The sequence below is a fragment of the Camelus ferus genome, chromosome 2, assembly GCF_009834535.1.
Source record: "Camelus ferus isolate YT-003-E chromosome 2, BCGSAC_Cfer_1.0, whole genome shotgun sequence".
Lineage (NCBI taxonomy): Eukaryota > Metazoa > Chordata > Mammalia > Artiodactyla > Camelidae > Camelus > Camelus ferus.
The window spans coordinates 108003563-108022711 of NC_045697.1; the positions used below are offsets into that span (position 1 = coordinate 108003563).

The window sequence follows — 19149 nt, forward strand, 5'->3', positions numbered from 1 at the left end:
GATAAAACGTGCTAGGCTCCTACCGGAAGACTACTATTCCCTGGGAGCACTGCGACTTGCAGGCTGCCGGAACCCGGACGGCGAGGGAGGGAGGGACAAATGGGAGAGAGTGTGGGAGGGTTTCTGGGTCGGAAGGTGTGACTCCTCCTAGCGGGGAGCTGGAGAGGATTGTAGCTGTGAGCACGTGTGTAGAGTTCGAGTGAGACCAAGTGGTACCGGAGATCGGGAGCTGAGAAACCTGGCCAGGATTTTATACCCTACTTAACTTTTCAAGCTGACGTAAATGACCTTGACATCTCCGCGTCGATTTCCTGAATCCCAAACTCACGCAGTTTTTTTTTTCTGTATACTTCCACTTCACACACCAATTTGTGCATTAATGCAGCAAATACTTACTCGCGTGCCTGCTGTGTGCCAGACACTGCTCTTAAAAACTGAGGATTCATCAGTGAGCAAGACAGTTACGGCCGCTGTGCTCATAGAGCTTACGTTCCTGGCAGACGAGACACAGAAAATTTAACAAAACATAGGATATTTCCATATAGGTAAAAAGAGCTATTTTTCAGCAGAGGTGCTTGGAGACAAACAACCTAGACTGAACCTTCAGGTATGTTTTAACTTACTATTTTTGTTCTTGGCCAGTATTTGAAACACTTTGTACATACAGGAGGAAGCCTTGATAGCAGGTACAGTCATCCCAGGGGACTTTTTTTTTGTTTTCCTGCTTCAAAACTCATCCCCTTCTTGAAAACTCCCACCGATTTCTTGCATTTGAACACAATTTAGAATAGCTATTCAACCATTCTTTATAATACTGCCCTATTTTAATACTCCACATAGTGCTTCTGACTATCTGATACTTATCTTCTGTCTCCACAAGCTCCTTGAGAAGGGGGAATTTGTCTGCCCTATTCAATGCAGTATTACCAGAGTACGAAGTAGTCCCCTCAAAAATATTTGTTCAGTGAAGAATGCATTTGACAAGGGATGGAGTGGATGCCCTTTGGAGCAGTCATTGTGTAGGAGAAAGGTAATGCTGTGTAGGAGGCAGAGAGAAATTGACCTCTGTGAAATAGATTTGGGAGGTAAGACAGGGACTTGGTGATGGATTGGATAGGTGGTGGAAGACTAGGTGGGGTCAAGTAACTCCTGAATTTCTGGCTCCTACAACTGAATGACTGATGAAGTTATTCACTGAGATAAGGAAATTAGAAAAGAAGTTGGTTTGCAGGAAAATATGACTTTAGTTGCCTTGGAGACATACAAGAGGAGAAGTCAAAGAAGTATCATTGATGCCTAATTCTGAGTATGGAGCAGGGGGAAAGCTGCATACTCTGCATACTTCACACTGATAGATTTGCAGCTTATTGATCAAGAACCTGTTGATTAGACATCTGTAACTATTGTCTATTTCCATTAATACTCTTGTGCAGTTTTAATATTATGCAATTTAATCCTTCCATGTAGGCAATTTTACTTTCCTTAAAATTGTCATTATCTACTTTTTCTATCTCCTTTTTTCGTCCATGATCACTGATCCAAATTGCTATGTCAGAAGTATTTTCACATGACCCAAAATGAAAATGAGAGAAATGACAGCGATGGCAAAGCAGAAATGGAGATTTGTTCCAAAATGTATCTCGAACCATTGCCCTTTCTATCAGGTTCAGATCACTCTTTAGATCCTTTGTTAGTATCTCTCCCCTGAGTTTCTGTCTTTCCCACCTTTACTCTAGGTAAGCTGACTTTCTCTTTCTTATTTGGCGCCTCAGGTTTACCTAGTCCAGCCTGTGGGTCAGGGGAATTGCCTCCGATCACAACGTGGTTCCACCTTTGATGGGACTACAGAGGACAGGAGAATCCTATATCTTGGAAGTGAGCATGGGCATCCTTTAGCCAAAAGGAGAGGGAGATCCTTGCTACCTTACCACTACTGGTCAGCCTACTTAGGAGGCAACTTACTCCCCAATGTGGCTAGGGATGTTTTGAAAGCCACTGTGAGAGAGCAACATACCTAATGAAAATCCTCATTTCATGGGCAAAATGTACTATAATGGAAACTCATCTTTGCTTATGAAGCAGTATTATGCCGTGATAGCATATCCCACCCCACCAGTAGAGGGAGAGAAAATCCAATACATGTAGGTGTATTTGCTTTCTTTCACAAATGGAAACCTTCCAGTTGGATGTGTATTACGTAGTCCTTTCAAAATCCCACAAGAGCTCATGGCTTTCTCCTCCCACAAGGTTATCATTTCTGGAAATGCCCATTGGCTTCCTCGTGCTGGGTCTGGTGTCTAGGAGTGAGTTGTTTTCCCTCCTGCCTTCCTCCTTAGCTAGTCAGAGGCTCCCACCAAACCTACCATGAAACCGTTTCTCCTGCCACCCTCCCACATGCCAAATTCACTGTCTGTCAGAGCTCTTACTGACAGCTCTCTAGCTAAGAGAGCTATTTTGGTTCCACCGAAAACGTAGCTGTCACCTGGAAGACACAGAGATTTTCACTTTCAAGAAGCTCAGAAGGTTGTAGGTCAGGGTTTCTAGCAAAAACATTTTCTTAGGGAGAGTTTCTCAGCTCTTATTTTCTTCACATAATTGACACAGTACAAATAAAGTTAGAACAGGTTTTAAAAAAGATATGTAAGCCAGAACAGAGTTTTGAGTTGTTACTTCTAAATGGCAGTAGTTAGGAAGTGTATCTAAAATAACATGCTTGGTTTTGTTTAGTATTCTTCAGAGAATCTTTGAATGTCAGAGTTGGAACAGACTGGCTTACCTCAGTGTTTGACTCAGAATCCCTAGGTATCTATATAAACATGTCGATTTCTGAACACAAATCATTTCCCCACCCCACCCCACATCTGAGTTGTATTTAACCATAATCACTTTCTTTCTCATCCTTTTCCCTAGTTTGAGTTGGAGGCAATGTTGAGAAAACATGGTATTCTAGGGTTTATAACTTCTTCAGTATCATGGGTACAATATGAGGGAATGACACAAATGGCTCTAAGTTTCCATTTTTTTAAATAAAGTAAACGATTTTAAACATTGAAATTTCAAGTAAAATTAAAAGGAGATAGTATCCACTCTTCATTTTGATAATGTGTCGTGGCAATGTATTTCAACATTGATTTATATGCAATTTTGAATCTTAAAATTATGTTAACTAACCTACCTAGTCTTTGATTAGCTACTTTTGGTTTGTAGAAACAAAGGCAGTGTTTTAAAGACATTTAGCAGACTAATAAAGAAAATGCTCCTTAGAGCTGAATAGGCTGGTTATCTGAGTATTTCTTAACACAGCTGTGAGTTTAGTTCCTCTGTGTGACTGATAGTTTCTATCAGTTCCATGGCTGTAGCGCCCGGCCTGCTGCCTTGAATGTTATACCCTGTGGGGAGGGAGGAAAGTCAATACCTAAAAAAGGAAAAAGGTCCACTGAAGATGATGTGCATATGACAAAAATAGACAGCAGCATTTTCATGTAGGAAGAACCTTGGCACTAGAGGAAGCCCTGTTTTTGAAAAAGCATTCTGAAAACATAAAGTTCCTTTTTAGAAAAACCACAGTGTAAGACCCCAGTCGAGTGTCATTGGGGAAGAAGAAAGACTGGGAACAGGTGCATGCTGGGCAATCAGGAGAACAGGATTCATTTCCTTTTATTTTACCATCAAGTCTCGATACTGATAAAATACTGATGTGGAGGGAACAATTGCTTTTTCTAGAAGATTGCTTTGAGGCAGAGAAATCTATAGCTTTTTATTCCTTCTAAAGCAGGGAAATAGAGCACCCTGTCAATGTCTTTGTAGAGATGAAGTGCCGGCTGGGGAAGACGAGGCCATGCCCTTCCTTCTTCTGTATGGTCTCGGGATGGCTTCTGTTTTCCCAGGCCTTTTCTTTGCTGAAAATCAGACTAATCCTGGAAGCAATCAGGAATGATGTGTAAGAGAGAAGCCCCACCTCTCCACATCCCCATGACTCAGCTTACTTCAAAGAATATACTTCTGAGTTGCAAGTAATGGGCAGTAGACCATGTTGAACAATGCGTGCCTGTAAGCTGTGTGGCCAGATCCCTGCTGTGCACTAAGAAGCTCTCCCTTTTGTGCTTTAGGATTGGGTATTTGGCCTTCAAAGTGACAGATCTTGTGCACACACACACACACACACACACAACTAAGCAGTATCTTATTTCAGGATGATGCACAGATAATGATTAAGAGCTTTTAGGTTTCAAAACAGATAATGTTTTTGTATATCAGAGGGTTCTCTTGATTTTACGTCTAAAGATTATGAGAAGTACAAGTATGACGTTAAAGAACTATGCCACCAAGATACGTGAGCTCCGATGACACCTTTCCCTCTGTGGATGAACTCCCACTTGAGGACTGAAGGGAAGGTGTATCAGAGTCCACCAGGGTGGTACAGAAGAGAGCAGATAGGCTTATCTTGCACATCCTGACAGATAATCAGTGTCATTACCTGCGACTATCTGAACTGGATCTCTGTATCTAGGCTGCCCTTGAACCAAGAATGGATGGGCTGCACAAAGTAATAAAGGCTGAAATCTCGGTGGCAGAGCCTTCAGGGCTCCCCACAGTTTAACGTATGGCCATTGAGAGGAAATTTAGTGCTCCATCAAGAGGGGCCAGATTGAATTAAAACCAAGCGGCTCAATCCAAACACATTAGCAATCAAATGATATAACTCCTGAGATAAATGCAAAGAGAGAGACAGAAAAACATTCCCAGTGATCCGTGAATACTGATTAGGGAGGAAAAGACCAGCACAGACATTATTCATATCTCCTCGGAGTCTGACTCTAGATTCGAATTCACGAATCAGATTTGATACCTTGACTCAACAGTAATTTCAAGTTGTTGTTGATTCTACACTTAGACCAGCTTTGCTGCTAAAAAGGCATTTTCTCCCCTTTTACATATAGTAAAAATGAAAAGAAATGATGCTAATAATGGGACTGGCTATTGTGTTTTTCAAAAGACAAGAGAGAGTAAGATTATATAGAAGTGCCACACTGGCAAACAGCAAGGACTCATCTAGTCCTCATATTCGATCTGTATTCATTCTCTGAAGCCATTAGCTTTATTTTGGCTGCCCTGGTACATTGGTAAAGGATCTCTGGGAAACATTTTGCAGTGATTCAGAGCCCATGACTCCTCAAATTTTATATAGATTTATTAAATAAACGCATTACCTCCCACTCGCCACCCTGAAACTCACAGAGTCTCATGAGATGTTCTCACAGTTTATGAGGGTCAGTTTGACATTGTACAGTCTCAGAATTTAGTGTCCATAGCAGATGTCAAAAATGAGGAATCTGGAGTTTAGGGGAGAAAATTATTCACCTTGCTTAGTTCTCTAGACCAGTGACCATTTCAGCTGCCCGGGGACTTTCTCCTGGGATCTGTGACCAGAGGACATCAGCAGCTATGTGACAGCCTTCCTCATAGCAAGTCTGGGAACAGGAATGGTAGCTCACTTCCCCAAGGAAGACCAAGGCTACTTTGCTAGTTGCCTACATTGTTCATTATCTCTTTCTAGAAACACCAGCTAGACTTCCCTCTGCCCTACTCTTCCTTTTGCCCAACGGAGATCTAAGGTGCCACTTATTACCAAGTGATGGTGTCCCTTTTGCGTTGGTTCTGTTGTGTAGTGAGTCCCACGAACTGTGCTTCTCACTGTGAAGTCAATAGTTATTGTCCACAGAGTTGAAAAATAAAGCTGAAAAATGTGTTTTTTGTTGGATTTCTGTGGCACCATTGAATCAAACGTTGGGTCAACTCTTTCTTCTTTTGAAAAATGCTGTTGTTTATTTTCAATTGTCAAGAAACAACAAGCTTGGAAGAGGTCTTGCAGTGTCATGTGGCAAGACGGGCCAAATTACAGAAAATCAATTAGTTGCTGTTACAGGAGTCATGTATCTGCTGTCCTGTTCTGGCTCTGGTTACCATGGCTAATGTCTGCTCCTCTCCAGAGGAATTCTTAGGAGAACACCACCCAAACGTTGTTTCTTGAGAGCAAAAACCAAGTAAGACCTAGGCATTAAATCTTTGCTAATCAAGATGGAGGCAGAAATAACCACCTTTCTTCCGATACTTTTAAATCATATACTCTTTTTTTTTTTAACATTTTTTATTGATTTATAATCATTTTACAATGTTGTGTCAAATTCCAGTGTTCAGCACAATTTTTCAGTTATTCATGGACATATACACACTCATTGTCACATTTTTTTCTCTGTGAGTTATCATAACATTTTGTGTATATTTCCCTGTGCTATACAGTGTAGTCTATTCTACAATTTTGAAATCCCAGTCTATCCCTTCCCACCCTCCACCCCCCTGGTAACCACAAGTCTGTATTCTCTGTCTGTGAGTCTATTTCTGTCCTGTATTTACGCTTTGTTTTTGTTTGTTTGTTTGTTTGTTTGTTTGTTTTTGTTTTGTTTTTAGATTCCACGTATGAGCGATCTCATATGGTATTTTTCTTTCTCTTTCTGGCTTACTTCACTTAGAATGACATTCTCCAGGAGCATCCATGTTGCTGCAAATGGCATTATGTTGTCGGTTTTTATGGCTGAGTAGTATTCCATTGTATAAATATACCACATCTTCTTTATCCAGTCACCTGTTGATGGACATTTAGGCTGTTTCCATGTTTTGGCTATTGTAAATAGTGCTGCTATGAACATTGGGGTGCAGGTGTCATCCTGAAGTAGATTTCCTTCTGGATACAAGCCCAGGAGTGGGATTCCTGGGTCATATGGTAAGTCTATTCCTAGTCTTTTGAGGAATCTCCACACTGTTTTCCATAGTGGCTGCACCAAACTGCATTCCCACCAGCAGTGTAGGAGGGTTCCCCTTTCTCCACAGCCTCTCCAGCATTTGTCATTTGTGGATTTTTGAATGACGGCCATTCTGACTGGTGTGAGGTGGTACCTCATTGTAGTTTTGATTTGCATTTCTCTGATAATTAGTGATATGGAGCATTTTTTCATGTGCTTTTTGATCATTTGTATGTCTTCCTTGGAGAATTGCTTGTTTAGGTCTTCTGCCCATTTTTGGATTGGGTTGTTTATTTTTTTCTTATTGAGTCGTATGAGCTGCTTATATATTCTGGAGATCAAGCCTTTGTCGGTTTCACTTGCAAAAATTTTCTCCCATTCCATAGGTTTTCTTCTTGTTTTATTTCTGGTTTCCTTTGCTGTGCAGAAGCTTGTAAGTTTCATTAGGTCCCATTTGTTTATTCTTGCTTTTATTTCTTCTAGGAGAAAATTTTTGAGATGTATGTCAGATAATGTTTTGCCTATGTTTTCCTCTAGGAGGTTTATTGTATCTTGTCTTATGTTTAAGTCTTTAATCCATTTTGAGTTGATTTTTGTATATGGTGTAAGGGAGTGTTCTAGCTTCATTGTTTTCCATGCTGCTGTCCAGTTTTCCCAACACCATTTGCTGAAGAGACTGTCTTTATTCCAATGTATATTCTTGCCTCCTTTGTCAAAGATGAGTTGACCAAAAGTTTGTGGGTTCATTTCTGGGCTCTCTATTCTGTTCCATTGGTCTATAGTGTCTGTTTTGGTACCAATACCATGCTGTCTTGATGACTGTAGCTCTATAGTATTGTCTGAAGTCTGGGAGAGTTATTCCTCCAGCCTCTTTCTTTCTCTTCAGTAATGCTTTGGCAATTCTAGGTCTTTGATGGTTCCATATGAATTTTATTATGATTTGTTCTAGTTCTGTGAAATCTGTCCTGGGTAATTGGATAGGGATTGCATTAAATCTGTAGATTGCCTTGGGCAGTGTGAGCATTTTAACAATATTGATTCTTCCAATCCAAGAGCATGGAATATCTTTCCATTTTTTAAAGTCTTCTTTACTTTCCTTCATCAATGGTTTATAGTTTTCTGTGTATAATTCTTTCACCTCCTTGGTTAGATTTATTCCCAGATATTTTATTACTTTGGGTGCTATTTTAAAGGGGATTGTTTCTTTACTTTCTTCTTCTGTTGATTTATCGTTAGTGTAAAGAAATGCAACTGATTTTTGAACGTTAATTTTGTAACCTGCTACCTTGCTGAATTCTTCAATCAGCTCTAGTAGCTTTTGTGTGGACCTTTTAGGGTTTTCTACATATAGTAACATGTCATCAGCATATAATGACACTTTTACCTCTTCTTTTCCAATTTGGATCCCTTTTATTTCTTTCTCTTGCCTGACTGCTGTGGCTAGGACTTCCAGGACTATGTTGAATAGGAGTGGTGACAGTGGGCATCCTTGTCTAGTCCCAGATTTTAATGGGAAGCTTTTGAGTTTTTCACCATTGAGTACTATGCTGGCTGTAGGTTTGTCATATATAGCTTTTATTATGTTGAGATATGTTCCCTCTATACCCACTTTGGCGAGAGTTTTTATCATAAATGGGTGTTGAATTTTATCAAATGCTTTTTCTGCATCGATTGAGATGATCATGTGGTTTTTGTCCTTTCTCTTGTTGATGTGATGTATTACACTGATTGATTTGCGTATGTTGAACCAGCCTTGTGTCCCTGGGATGAACCCCACTTGGTCATGATGTATAATCTTTTTTATGTATCGTTGGATTCTATTTGCTAAAATTTTGGTGAGGATTTTGGCGTCTATGTTCATCAGTGATATTGGCCTATAATTCTCTTTTTTTGTAGTGTCTTTGCCTGGTTTTGGTATCAGGGTGATGGTGGCTTCATAGAATGAGTTTGGGAGTATTCCCTCCTTTTCAATCGTCTGGAAGAGTTTGAGAAGGACTGGTATGAGTTCTTCTTTGTATGTTTGGTAGAATTCCCCGGTGAAGCCGTCCGGTCCTGGACTTTTATTTGTAGGGAGGTTTTTAATTGCTATTTCTATTTCCTTTCTAGTGATCGGATTGTTCAAGTGTTCAGATTCTTCTTGATTCAGTTTTGGTGGACAGTATGTTTCCAGAAACTTGTCCATCTCCTCTAGGTTATCCAGTTTGGTTCCATATAGTTTTTCATAATATTCTCGTATGATATTCTGTATTTCTATTTTGTTTGTTGTAATTTCTCCATTTTCCTTTCTTATTTTGCTAACTTGTGCTCTCTCTTTTTTCTTCTTTGTGAGTTTGGCCAGAGGTTTGTCAATTTTATTTACTTTTTCAAAAAACCAGCTTTTGGTTTGGTTGATTTTTTCTATGGTCTTGTTAATCTCTATTGTATTTAATTCCTCTCTGATCTTTATTATTTCCTTCCTTCTGCTGCTTTTTGGGGCTTTTTGTTCTTCTTTTTCTAATTCATTCAGGTGGTGGGTTAAGTTGTTTATTTGAGATTGTTCTTCTTTTTTGAGGAAGGCCTGTATCGCTATAAACTTCCCTCTTAGCATTGCCTTTGCTGTGTCCCATAGGTTTTGAGTGGTTGTGCTTTCATTATCATTTGTCTCAAGGTATTTTTTAATTTCAGCTTTGATTTCCTCATTGATCCATTGTTTTTTCAATAACATATTGTTTAATCTCCATGCTTTCCTTTTTTTCTCCTTTGTTTCTCTGTTGTTGATTTCCAGTTTCATGGCATTGTGGTCAGTAAAGATGCTTGAGATAATTTCTATCTTCTTAAAATTGTTGAGGTTTCTTTTGTGCCCAAGTACATGATCGATCCTGGAAAATGTTCCATGTGCACTTGAAAAGAATGTATATCCTATTTTTGGGGGGTGTAATGCTCTGAAAATATCCACCAAATCTAGTTTTTCTATTGTAGTATTTAATTTCTCTGTTGCCTTGTTTATTTTCTGTCTGGAAGATCTGTCTAGTGATGTTAATGCAGTGTTAAGATCTCCAACTATGATTGTATTCCCATCAATATCCCCCTTTATCTCTGTTAGTAATTCTTGTATGTACTTAGGTGCTCCTATATTGGGTGCATATATATTAACGAGTGTAATATCCTCATCTTGTATCCCTCCTTTAATCATTATAAAATGTCCTTCTTTATCTTTCTTTATGGCCTTTGTTTTAAAGTCTATTTTGTCTGAAATCAGTACTGCAACACCTGCTTTTTTGGCTTTTCCATTTGCATGGAATATCCTTTTCCATCCTTTCACTCTCAATCTATATGTGTCCTTCTCCCTAAAGTGGGTCTCTTGTATGCAGCATATTGAAGGTTCTTGCTTTATTATCCAGTCTGCCACTCTGTGTCTTTTGACTGGAGCATTTAGTCCGTTAACATTTACAGTAATTAATGATAGATGTGTGTTTATTGCCATTTTGAACTTATCTTTGCAGTTGAATTGGTATATCCTCTTTGTTCCTTTCTTCTTCCTTTTGTGGTTTGGTAATTTTCCTTTGTATTATCATGGATTTTATTTACTTTTTGTGACTCCTTTGTAAATTTTTGGCTTGTGGTTACCCTTTTTTGTAAATCTATCAACCCATTACTATAACTGTTTTTATTAAACTGATAGTAACATGATCTCAAACCCATCCTACTGTTAAAAAAAATTAAAAAAGAAAGAAAAAAATATTCTATATTTCCCTGCCTCCCTCTCCCACTCTCAGTGATTTGTATGTCTTCTTTTATAATTTCATGTTTACTTTATTTGTAATTCATGAGTTATCACCTTTCCAGTTGTGTGTTTCTCATTTCTGTAGCATCCTGCTGCTTTTCTATTTAGAATAGCCCTTTCAATATTTCTTTTAGCATGGGTTTAGTGTTGCTAAACTCCTGCAGCTTTTTTTTTGTCTGTGAAACTCTTTATTTCTCCTTGTATCCTCAAGGATAGCCTTGCTGGATAAAGGATCCTAGGCTGCATCTTTTTTTCATTCAGGGCTTTGAATATATCTTGCCACTCCCTTCTGGCCTGTAGTGTTTGTGTAGAGAAATCAGCTGAAAGCCTTATGGGGGTTCCCTTGTAACTTACTCTTTGCTTTTCTCTTGCTGCCTTTAGAATCATTTCTTTATCCTTGACTCTGGCCATCTTGATTATGATATGTCTTGGTGTGGGTCTATTTGGGTTCTTCCTGTTTGGGACCCTCTGAGCTTCCTGTACTTGGATATCTGATTCCTTCTTTAAGTTTGGGAAGTTTTCAGTCATGATTTCTTCAAAAACCTTTTCAATCCCCTTTGATCTTTCTTCTCCTTCTGGGACCCCTATTATGCGAAGATTGGGACGCTTTATATTATCCCATAGGTCCCTTATGCTATTTTCATTATTTTTTATTTGCTTCTCTTGTAGTTCTTCTGAATGGGTGCTTTCTATTGCCCTGTCTTCTAGATTACTAATTCGTTCCTCTGCATTGTCTAGTCGGCTTTGCACAGCTATTAGATCATTCCTCATCTCTGTCAATGAGTTTGCCCATTCTACTTGGCTCTTCTTTATAGCTTCAATTTCATTTTTGACATATTTTATATCTCTAAACACTATCTCTTTTAATTCCTTCAGCAATTCGATCACTCCTTTTTTGAAATCTTGATCTAGTAGGCTATCGATGTCTATTTCGTTGATCTTTCTTTCAGGGGATTTCTCTTGTTCTTTTAATTGGGAAAGGTTTTTCTGCTTCTTCATCTTGCTCATACCTCTTTGGCACTGTGGTTTATGGAGTATCAGTTGTTTATTTTGGTCCTTAAGGATTTTATCTATCTGATGCCTATTTAGGAATAGAACTTAGGAAAAAAAAAAAATAGAGAGAGAGAAAGAATTTTAAAAGAAGGAAGAAAGAGGGTTTGAAAACAGTGTATAATGAATAATAGAAGAGTGAGTTGAAGCAGAGTATTAATTGGGTTGAGACGTCCTTTTAAAACCTTTACAAAAAAAGGGGGGGGGAGATGAATAGATGTATTTGAAACCTGTGTCTAATCAATAGCAGGACATCAAAACCCAAGAGAAATAGAAATGAATTAAGAAGTAAAGATTAAGAGAGTAATAGAAAATAGAACAGGTAAAAACAGATTTAAAAAAAAAGGGGGGGGGGTTTGTCGGTGTTCTCCTGGAGTCTGTGTGCTTTTAATGTGAAGTCTTTCTGTCTTCGTCCTGTTTTGGAAGCTCAGCTTGCTGTTTTCAGAGGCCCTCCGTTGGCGCCCTCTTCTGTGCTGCTCCCAGCACCTGTCGGCAAGCAGATCGCGCCTCCTCCTAACACTGGGTCAGGTGCAGCTCTCTGCTGTGGGCGGGCGGGTCGCTGCCCCTCCGGATGCCGCAGTCAGATGTTGCAGACTGGCCGGGTAGGAGGGCGGGTCGTGCCCCCTCACAGCACCTCGGTCAGGGGCTGTGTTCCTGCCCGAAAGGCGGGGGGGTGGGGGCCGCTCTCCCTCTACCTGCGTTTCCGGTAGTTCCGCTGTCTGTGCGCCTGCGCGCTTCGCCCTGGTTGGCGCTCCGCAGGTGGGCTCGGGGAAGACCGAGGGACAGCCCTGTCCCTGCTCAGAGCCAAAACCCAGCTCCTTGTTTGTCTTTGTGGAGCAAGTTCTCTGAGGGACCAGGATGGAAGGATCCTATCTGCCCCGGGCTGCAGGCCAGTCTCAGTCTGGCCTTTGAGGATGCTAAGCCCTTCGGTGTGGATGCAGGTTTCGCCCCTGCCCCCGCCTGGGTGATCAGCGCGGGAGGATATGGCGGCTGTGCCTGAGCCCCACCTGTCTTCCCCGGAAAACCTTCCGCGGGTTTTCAGAGATGGGGGTGTGCACCCTTCCCCCCGAGAGCACATCAACCTTGCTGTTTTATGGAGGGCCCAGGTTGTTCTGCCCTGTGCACCCACAGCCATGGCGCGCAGCCCCTTGCGTTCCCCCGGGGCTGCCTCCGTGCAGCCACTTCCGTCTTCTGCTGGCTTGTGAAGCCTGGCCCTGCCCGCGGCTGCCGGCCCTCGTCTCAGGCTGGGTGTCGGGGGGACGCTCTGTGCCCGTTTAACCTAGTTCTGTTAGTCAAGGGCTGCTCTGTACAGATCCGAGCCTCGGAGGCTCCCCCTCCGTCCCGCTGGCCTCTCAGTTGGAGAGGGGAGACCCAGCGAGCGAGTGCCAGTCCTCCTTTGCCGCTCCCTCCCCGCGGGACCCTTCCCGCGCTGCTTTGCCTTTTGTTCTTTCTTTTTTCCTTTTCTCCTACTAGATTTTTGGCGTCTTTATCTTTTGAAGAGGGCGATGTTCTGTCGGAGTTCCACAGGTGCTCTGGTTGGCTGAGTGGGTCTGTAGATGTGGGTCTTGGTGTATTTGTGGGAGAGGGTGACCTGTGAGCGTTCCTTCTACTCCACCATCTTCTCCCGGAACCCTTAAATCACATACTCTTGAAAGAGCAATTAACATTTGGTTTCTGATGCCTATAATTTCCAAATCCTTCAGCTTCTGTATCATACTATCTGTGCCTTCTGACATAAGAGAAAGGCTATCATGTTTCCCGGGCATGTGGTTTCACCCAAGTCTCATCTATGTCGAGAATTCTTCTCTGTTTTCCCCTGATAGAAAATCAACTAACAAGTTCAACCGGAAAAATATATTTAGGCCTAAAGTGTTCATTATTTCATAAGGTTATTTTTTCATTGATTTACATTTGAATATGCCTTTCTGCCAAGATGAACATTGCCTCAAAATTTTCCTTGCTTTTCTCTTTTACATATTTTTAAAGGAATATTTAGTGTCAAAGATTCACTGTGGTGTCAGATAGCTGTTTATTTTAGACCTAGGGAAACCAAAGAGATCTAAATACAGGAGCTCCAAACATACATATTTAAAGGTAAACAACATTAACAGCTGATTTCAGAATGTTAGTAATTCCATTTCCCCTGCTGTAGAACGAGGCAGCCATAATCAATGAAATCTTCGAGTAACATTGACGTGCACTTAAAATAAAGCACAGAAGAATTGTTTTACAGAGTTGTTAAGCAACAGAAAACTTGTAGGAGGCCAAGTTCTAACTCCTGTGTTATCTAGAGCCTATAATTAATTTTTCAAAATCAAAACACCTTTAAAAATAGCCTTGTGTATTGAATTCCAGCACGATGCTGCTTTTTGTAGAGCCATTCCTATAAAATGCAAGTTTATTTATAGGCTGCAAGTGACTCAAAGGTGTTGCAGTATCAAAGGAAATGACACTCTCGAGTCTTCGTTCAGGGTTGCTTGGGGCTCCCTCAGAATGCTCAATGCGCTAAGAGGATCACTTTTAGTTTTCAGAAGAAAAGGAATTTCATAACTTAAAATGGTGGGACAGATGGAATTTCCTGATTAATATTTTAATGTTTGGTGTTAAACATAATAGTGAAAGGAAGAGTTCTGAGAGTAAGCCCAATTAACATTTCATAAAATTGACTGTTCTAGGTACAGCTTACCCTTTATCTTTATGGTTTCCGCCCACTGTCTTCCTGGACAACCTGACTACCTTGAAGAATGGAGTACGGCCAACTTATGTCCCTCTTTCCTTCGTTCCTTCCTTTTCTTCTTCACTCAGCTTCCTGCTTCCATTTCTCCCCATGTCTATTCATTGAGTCCTGACTAGGCTACAGACACCGTTCCAGGGCTTACTTTGTCCTATTCTCTATGGATTTTGGTAGAAACAATGTTTTTAACAATCTGTAATTGTAAGTGACTGCTGCTGGAAGGTGTCACTCTTATTGTGCAAGAGACTCTTCACAGACCAGCTTAGAGTTTTATAGAAACTAGTCTTTGTGATGTTGAAAGCAAAGGTGCACATTCTCCCTATATTTTCTTTATTTTTAGCTCTATTGAGGCATAATTGACAAATAAAATGATAAGATATTTAAAGTGTACACCATAATGACTGATATACATATACCTTGTGAGAGGATTCCCACAGTCGAGTTAATTAGCATACTCATCACCTCACATATTTACCTTTTTTGCGGGGGTGGTGAGAATATTTAAATTCTACACTCAGCAAATTTCAGTTGCACTATAGTGTTATCAACTATGGTTGACAGTTGGTAGTTACTAGGTTATACAGTACATCCTCAGACTTTATTCATCTTATGACTGAAAGTTTGTACCCTTTTACCAACTTCATCTATTTCCTCCACCTCCCAGCTCCTGGCAACCACATCTCTACTCTGTTTCTTTGTGTTCAGTTCTTCTCCTTCTCCTTCCCATTCCCCTTCCCCTTCCCTTTCTTCCTCCTCCTCCTCCTCCTCCTCCTCCTTCTTTTCTTTTAAGATTCCACATGTAAGTGATACCGTGCAGTGTCTGTCTTTCTCTGTCTGGCTTATATCACTTAGCATGTGCCCTTCAGTTTCATCCATGTTGTCACAAATGATAGGATTTCCTTCTTTTTTAAGCCTGAATAATAATATTCCATTTAATATTATTCATGTATTAATTTATCTATCTATCTACCACATTTTCCTTATCCACTCATCTGTCGATGACCACTTAAGTTGTTTCTATACCTTGGCTACTGTGTGCTGCAATAAACATAGTCGTACAGATATCTTTTCAAGATAATGATTTTGTTTCCTTTGGATATGTACCCAAAGTGGAATTACTGGATCATATGTTAGCCCTATTTTTGATTTCTCGAGGAGCCTCCACTTCCCTATAGCTGTTGGATGTTCCCACTAGCATCCAAGATAAACATATTCATTTGGACATGTGGGTATTGCAGAAAACAAATTTTCAAAAAGAGAATCTGTCCTACTAGATGGAGATTTTTGAGTACAAGGACCAAATCTCTTGTGTTGCATGTCCTTTCAGTTCTTAGAACTATGTTAGCTGTATTGGCCACCATCTCTCCACTGATCCTGGAAATTATTTCCCCTTCCCCACCTACACTATCCACATGACTATGTTAGGGATTGCCAGGTTGAGCTAGGACTCCATGCCAGGGTTGGTTACACAATTTTGGTGGTCCAGTGCAAAATTAAAATGCAGAATCCATTGTGCAAACATTATTAAGAATTTCTGGGTGGCAACAGCAGAGCATTAAACAAGCATGAGATCCTTCCAAGCACAGGTCCCTGTGCCACCACACAGGTTGCAAGTCCGTGAAGCCAGACCTACTATACACACACAAAGAACCATGGTTTATTGGGTCATGGAGGAAGGGACTATCTGACCCAAATAAGACAAATTGGAGCCCTTTTCTGGTTCATTTGTTTGTACCAAAGCTAAGAAAAGAAGTTTGTCCTCCTTGGGTAAAACAGAGGACCTATCAGCAGTCTTGTTTCCAGCCACAAAAAGAAAGCCATGGATATGCTGAACCCACATCCCTCCATTCTGTCTCCAACACGTGCCAGGGAATTTTGTTTGTACGTGCAAATTTGTGCAAATATCATCTAAGGTCCTGACAGACTTCTCAGTGCCTGCATCCCTGCAGCTTACTATGTACTAGCCTTGAGCATCAGGAGGCTGGGTCAGATGACCTCTTGAGCATTTGCGAGATCTGTTATTCTCTGGATCTACCATCAGATACTACAAGACTGACTTCATGCATAGCCACGCTAAGTAGGAACACAGCAGAGTGCACGATCACTCATTTTTCTCAACCAAGGTTCATAGAACAGTCATTTGCTTAGAACTTGGTAGTGTAGTGACCACTGAGATTAAAAAAAAAAAAACAAAACCTGTCGCTTTGAGGCTGGCCATCACCCAAGGCAATTTTTTACCAAGGTGACTGAGTGCTTCCTGAGGGGAAAATCATTAAGCAAAGAAGACCTCGTACCCCAGGGAACCTCTGTCTCCACGGTTTCAGTCACTCTTCTTTTCCCAGCGGTACAACTCCAAGGAATTTTCTCAAAGAGGATTCACAAAAACACTAGTAAATGAATCAAGATTGGCTCCTAGCAGACCTCTTAACTGGCATTCCACTGGGAGCTAGTTTTAAGGGGCGACTTTAGGGACAGGCATAGTCATTTTCTTTGGACTGACGTCTGAGCTTTGGTATTTTCTGAGTTTTTTTCTATCACCATATTAGACTTATCAAGGTAAGAACCAAGGATCAAGATTAAATAAAGGCCATACATGAAGTTTAAACTGAACAAGTGGTTACTTCCCAAAACACACACAGAACTTAGGGGAAATTTAGCCAGATTTATTGTGTTATCTCAACTATTTTAAAATAAAAATATATAGAGATTGAAATCTGTGTCAACAAGATATAAGTAATTCCTCAAATATACCTGATATGTAGGGTCCTAGATTCTGAAGAGCTTGTTGCAGGATAACATTTAAGCAAGGTTTCATTCCTAGGAAGACTGTTTTGTTTGCATCACCTCTCTGTAAATTTATAGCTGAGGATGCTGGCTCCCAGCATGGTAAAAACTCGTGTTTTCATCGTGTGTCTTAAGATCCCCCAGACCTTTTTTTTCTTAATCATGGCTGGGTGAATACCCAGAGCCCTGCTTCTGTGCACCGCCTGAGAGGTGAGAGATTGATACGTGTCATAATGATGACTTGCTCTTACATTAATATTTTTGCTTCTTTCCATTGAATACAATTTCGCTTTTTATCCCCTCAGGAAAAACAGAATAAAGCAAAAGTGAGAGCCAGAGGACTTGAAGTGAACTGAAGCCTGCAAAGACAGTCCCAGAGGGAAGGCTCTTCTACAAATGTCCAGAAGATTATGTCCATATGTCTTTCTGGAACTTTTGCCAAGAGAGTCACAGGATCAAAATGACTCCTTCACAGCCATTATGTGGTGTCACATCTTGGAGAGCCAAAGGAATAAATTCCAGACGTGCAGAACACATATCCCTTCAGCCTCTCGCAGGCAGGCTGTCAACTCCACAGCATTCATGCACAAATCAAAAAGGGCCGCTGGAGCCTTAAGACTTCCTGCGAACCTCTTCCTTACTGTCTGCGTCTCTGATGCAGTGGAGTGAAAAGCCTGCAGCCAGACCTTTGTCCTTCACCCTGCATTCTCCCACGCAGGCACGCCAGACTAGGGAAAACAGGGTAAGAGAGGGAGTAGGAACAGAGGGGAGAGATTTTGACAGAAAGAAGCCTCTAGTAGAGGACCTACCACAAAAACTGTGATTGGTGCTGCCTGTGCTTTAATGGGGCAGAAAAGCATCCTCCAAATGCCCCGCCTCCCCCGCCTCCTCCTCCAAGCTCTCTTTCTCTTCTTCCCTAAGGTCTGTCCTCCACAGCCGAACGCTTCTGAGTGTTTTCACTCTTAGAAACAGGATGATTCCTGTCAAACCACAGCTTAAACTTTTCAGAAGAGCTCTTGAGCTTTCATTTCTGTAACCAAGATAAGCAGTCTGTCATGTACAGTGGCATTTCCAGCTGACTGCTGGAAATCTCCGCCTGCAAGCCCTGCCGGCACCTTTAAATCAACACGTCCACCATCTCAACGTCTTCCCTCCAGAATGTGATGTTCTGCCCCTGGACTTGTGTTTTTTTTTTTTTTTTTTTTTTTTTTCTGTTAATAAGAAACCACTCCCTCAGTCGTTCTGGCTACAAACATTGAAATTATATGTGGATCTTGCCTTTCTTGTACTGTCACGGGCATTTGGTGATCACCAGGTTTCTGGTGTGGGTGACCCAGTACAGCTGATGCCTCCACAGAAAAATAAGTGGAGGTATGGGAGAGGATACCAAGTGCTGCTTGGGGTGCGTGGAGTTTGAGGTGTCAGTGAGACATCTCAGTGAATGTGTGCAGGGCTAGTGGAAAATACCAGTCTGAAAACTAAGAAGTCTGGACTAGAAATATAAATATGGGAATCACAAGAAGTTAAGTGGGAGTTCAGACCATGAGAGTGTTGGAGTTACCTGGGGTGGGGGTGAATAGTGTGATTTCAAAGTCTAAAAGTTTCCCAAACATACAGACAAGTTTATGTGTATGCATATGTATATGTAAATGTATGTGTACATGTATATGTAGTCCTGAGAGCAAACGTGAGGTTTCTGGATCAGAGGCAGGGTTTTAATAGTCACATGGGTTCCTCACATCCCACTGTCCCCTTTCAGGGCAGGGCGATAGCCAGATGTCACCCTCCTTGTGCAAAAGGTTTCTTGCATTATAGAAGAGGAACTCCAGAATTTAATAAATCTGGGAACCAGTCACAAAGATTTCCTTGTATGTTTTCCTCTGGACTATTTTATAGCTTTTGGTTTAACATTTTGGGTTGACTTTTATGTCTGGCTAAGGTATGGCTCAAAGTTCTTTTTCTTTTTTTTTTAAATGAGTGTTTAATTGTTTCAGCACCAATTTTGGAAAAGACTGTCA

General features: G+C 40.9%; 1 long non-coding RNA gene across 1 annotated transcript; it reads left to right on the plus strand.

The window, feature by feature from the left end:
* The first annotated feature begins 150 nt into the window (after window positions 1–150).
* LOC116658950 lies at window positions 151–18342 on the plus strand. Its single transcript, XR_004314177.1, has 2 exons — window positions 151–607; window positions 17437–18342. It is a non-coding gene; the product is annotated as an uncharacterized LOC116658950 (long non-coding RNA).
* Window positions 18343–19149: the final 807 nt, after the last annotated feature.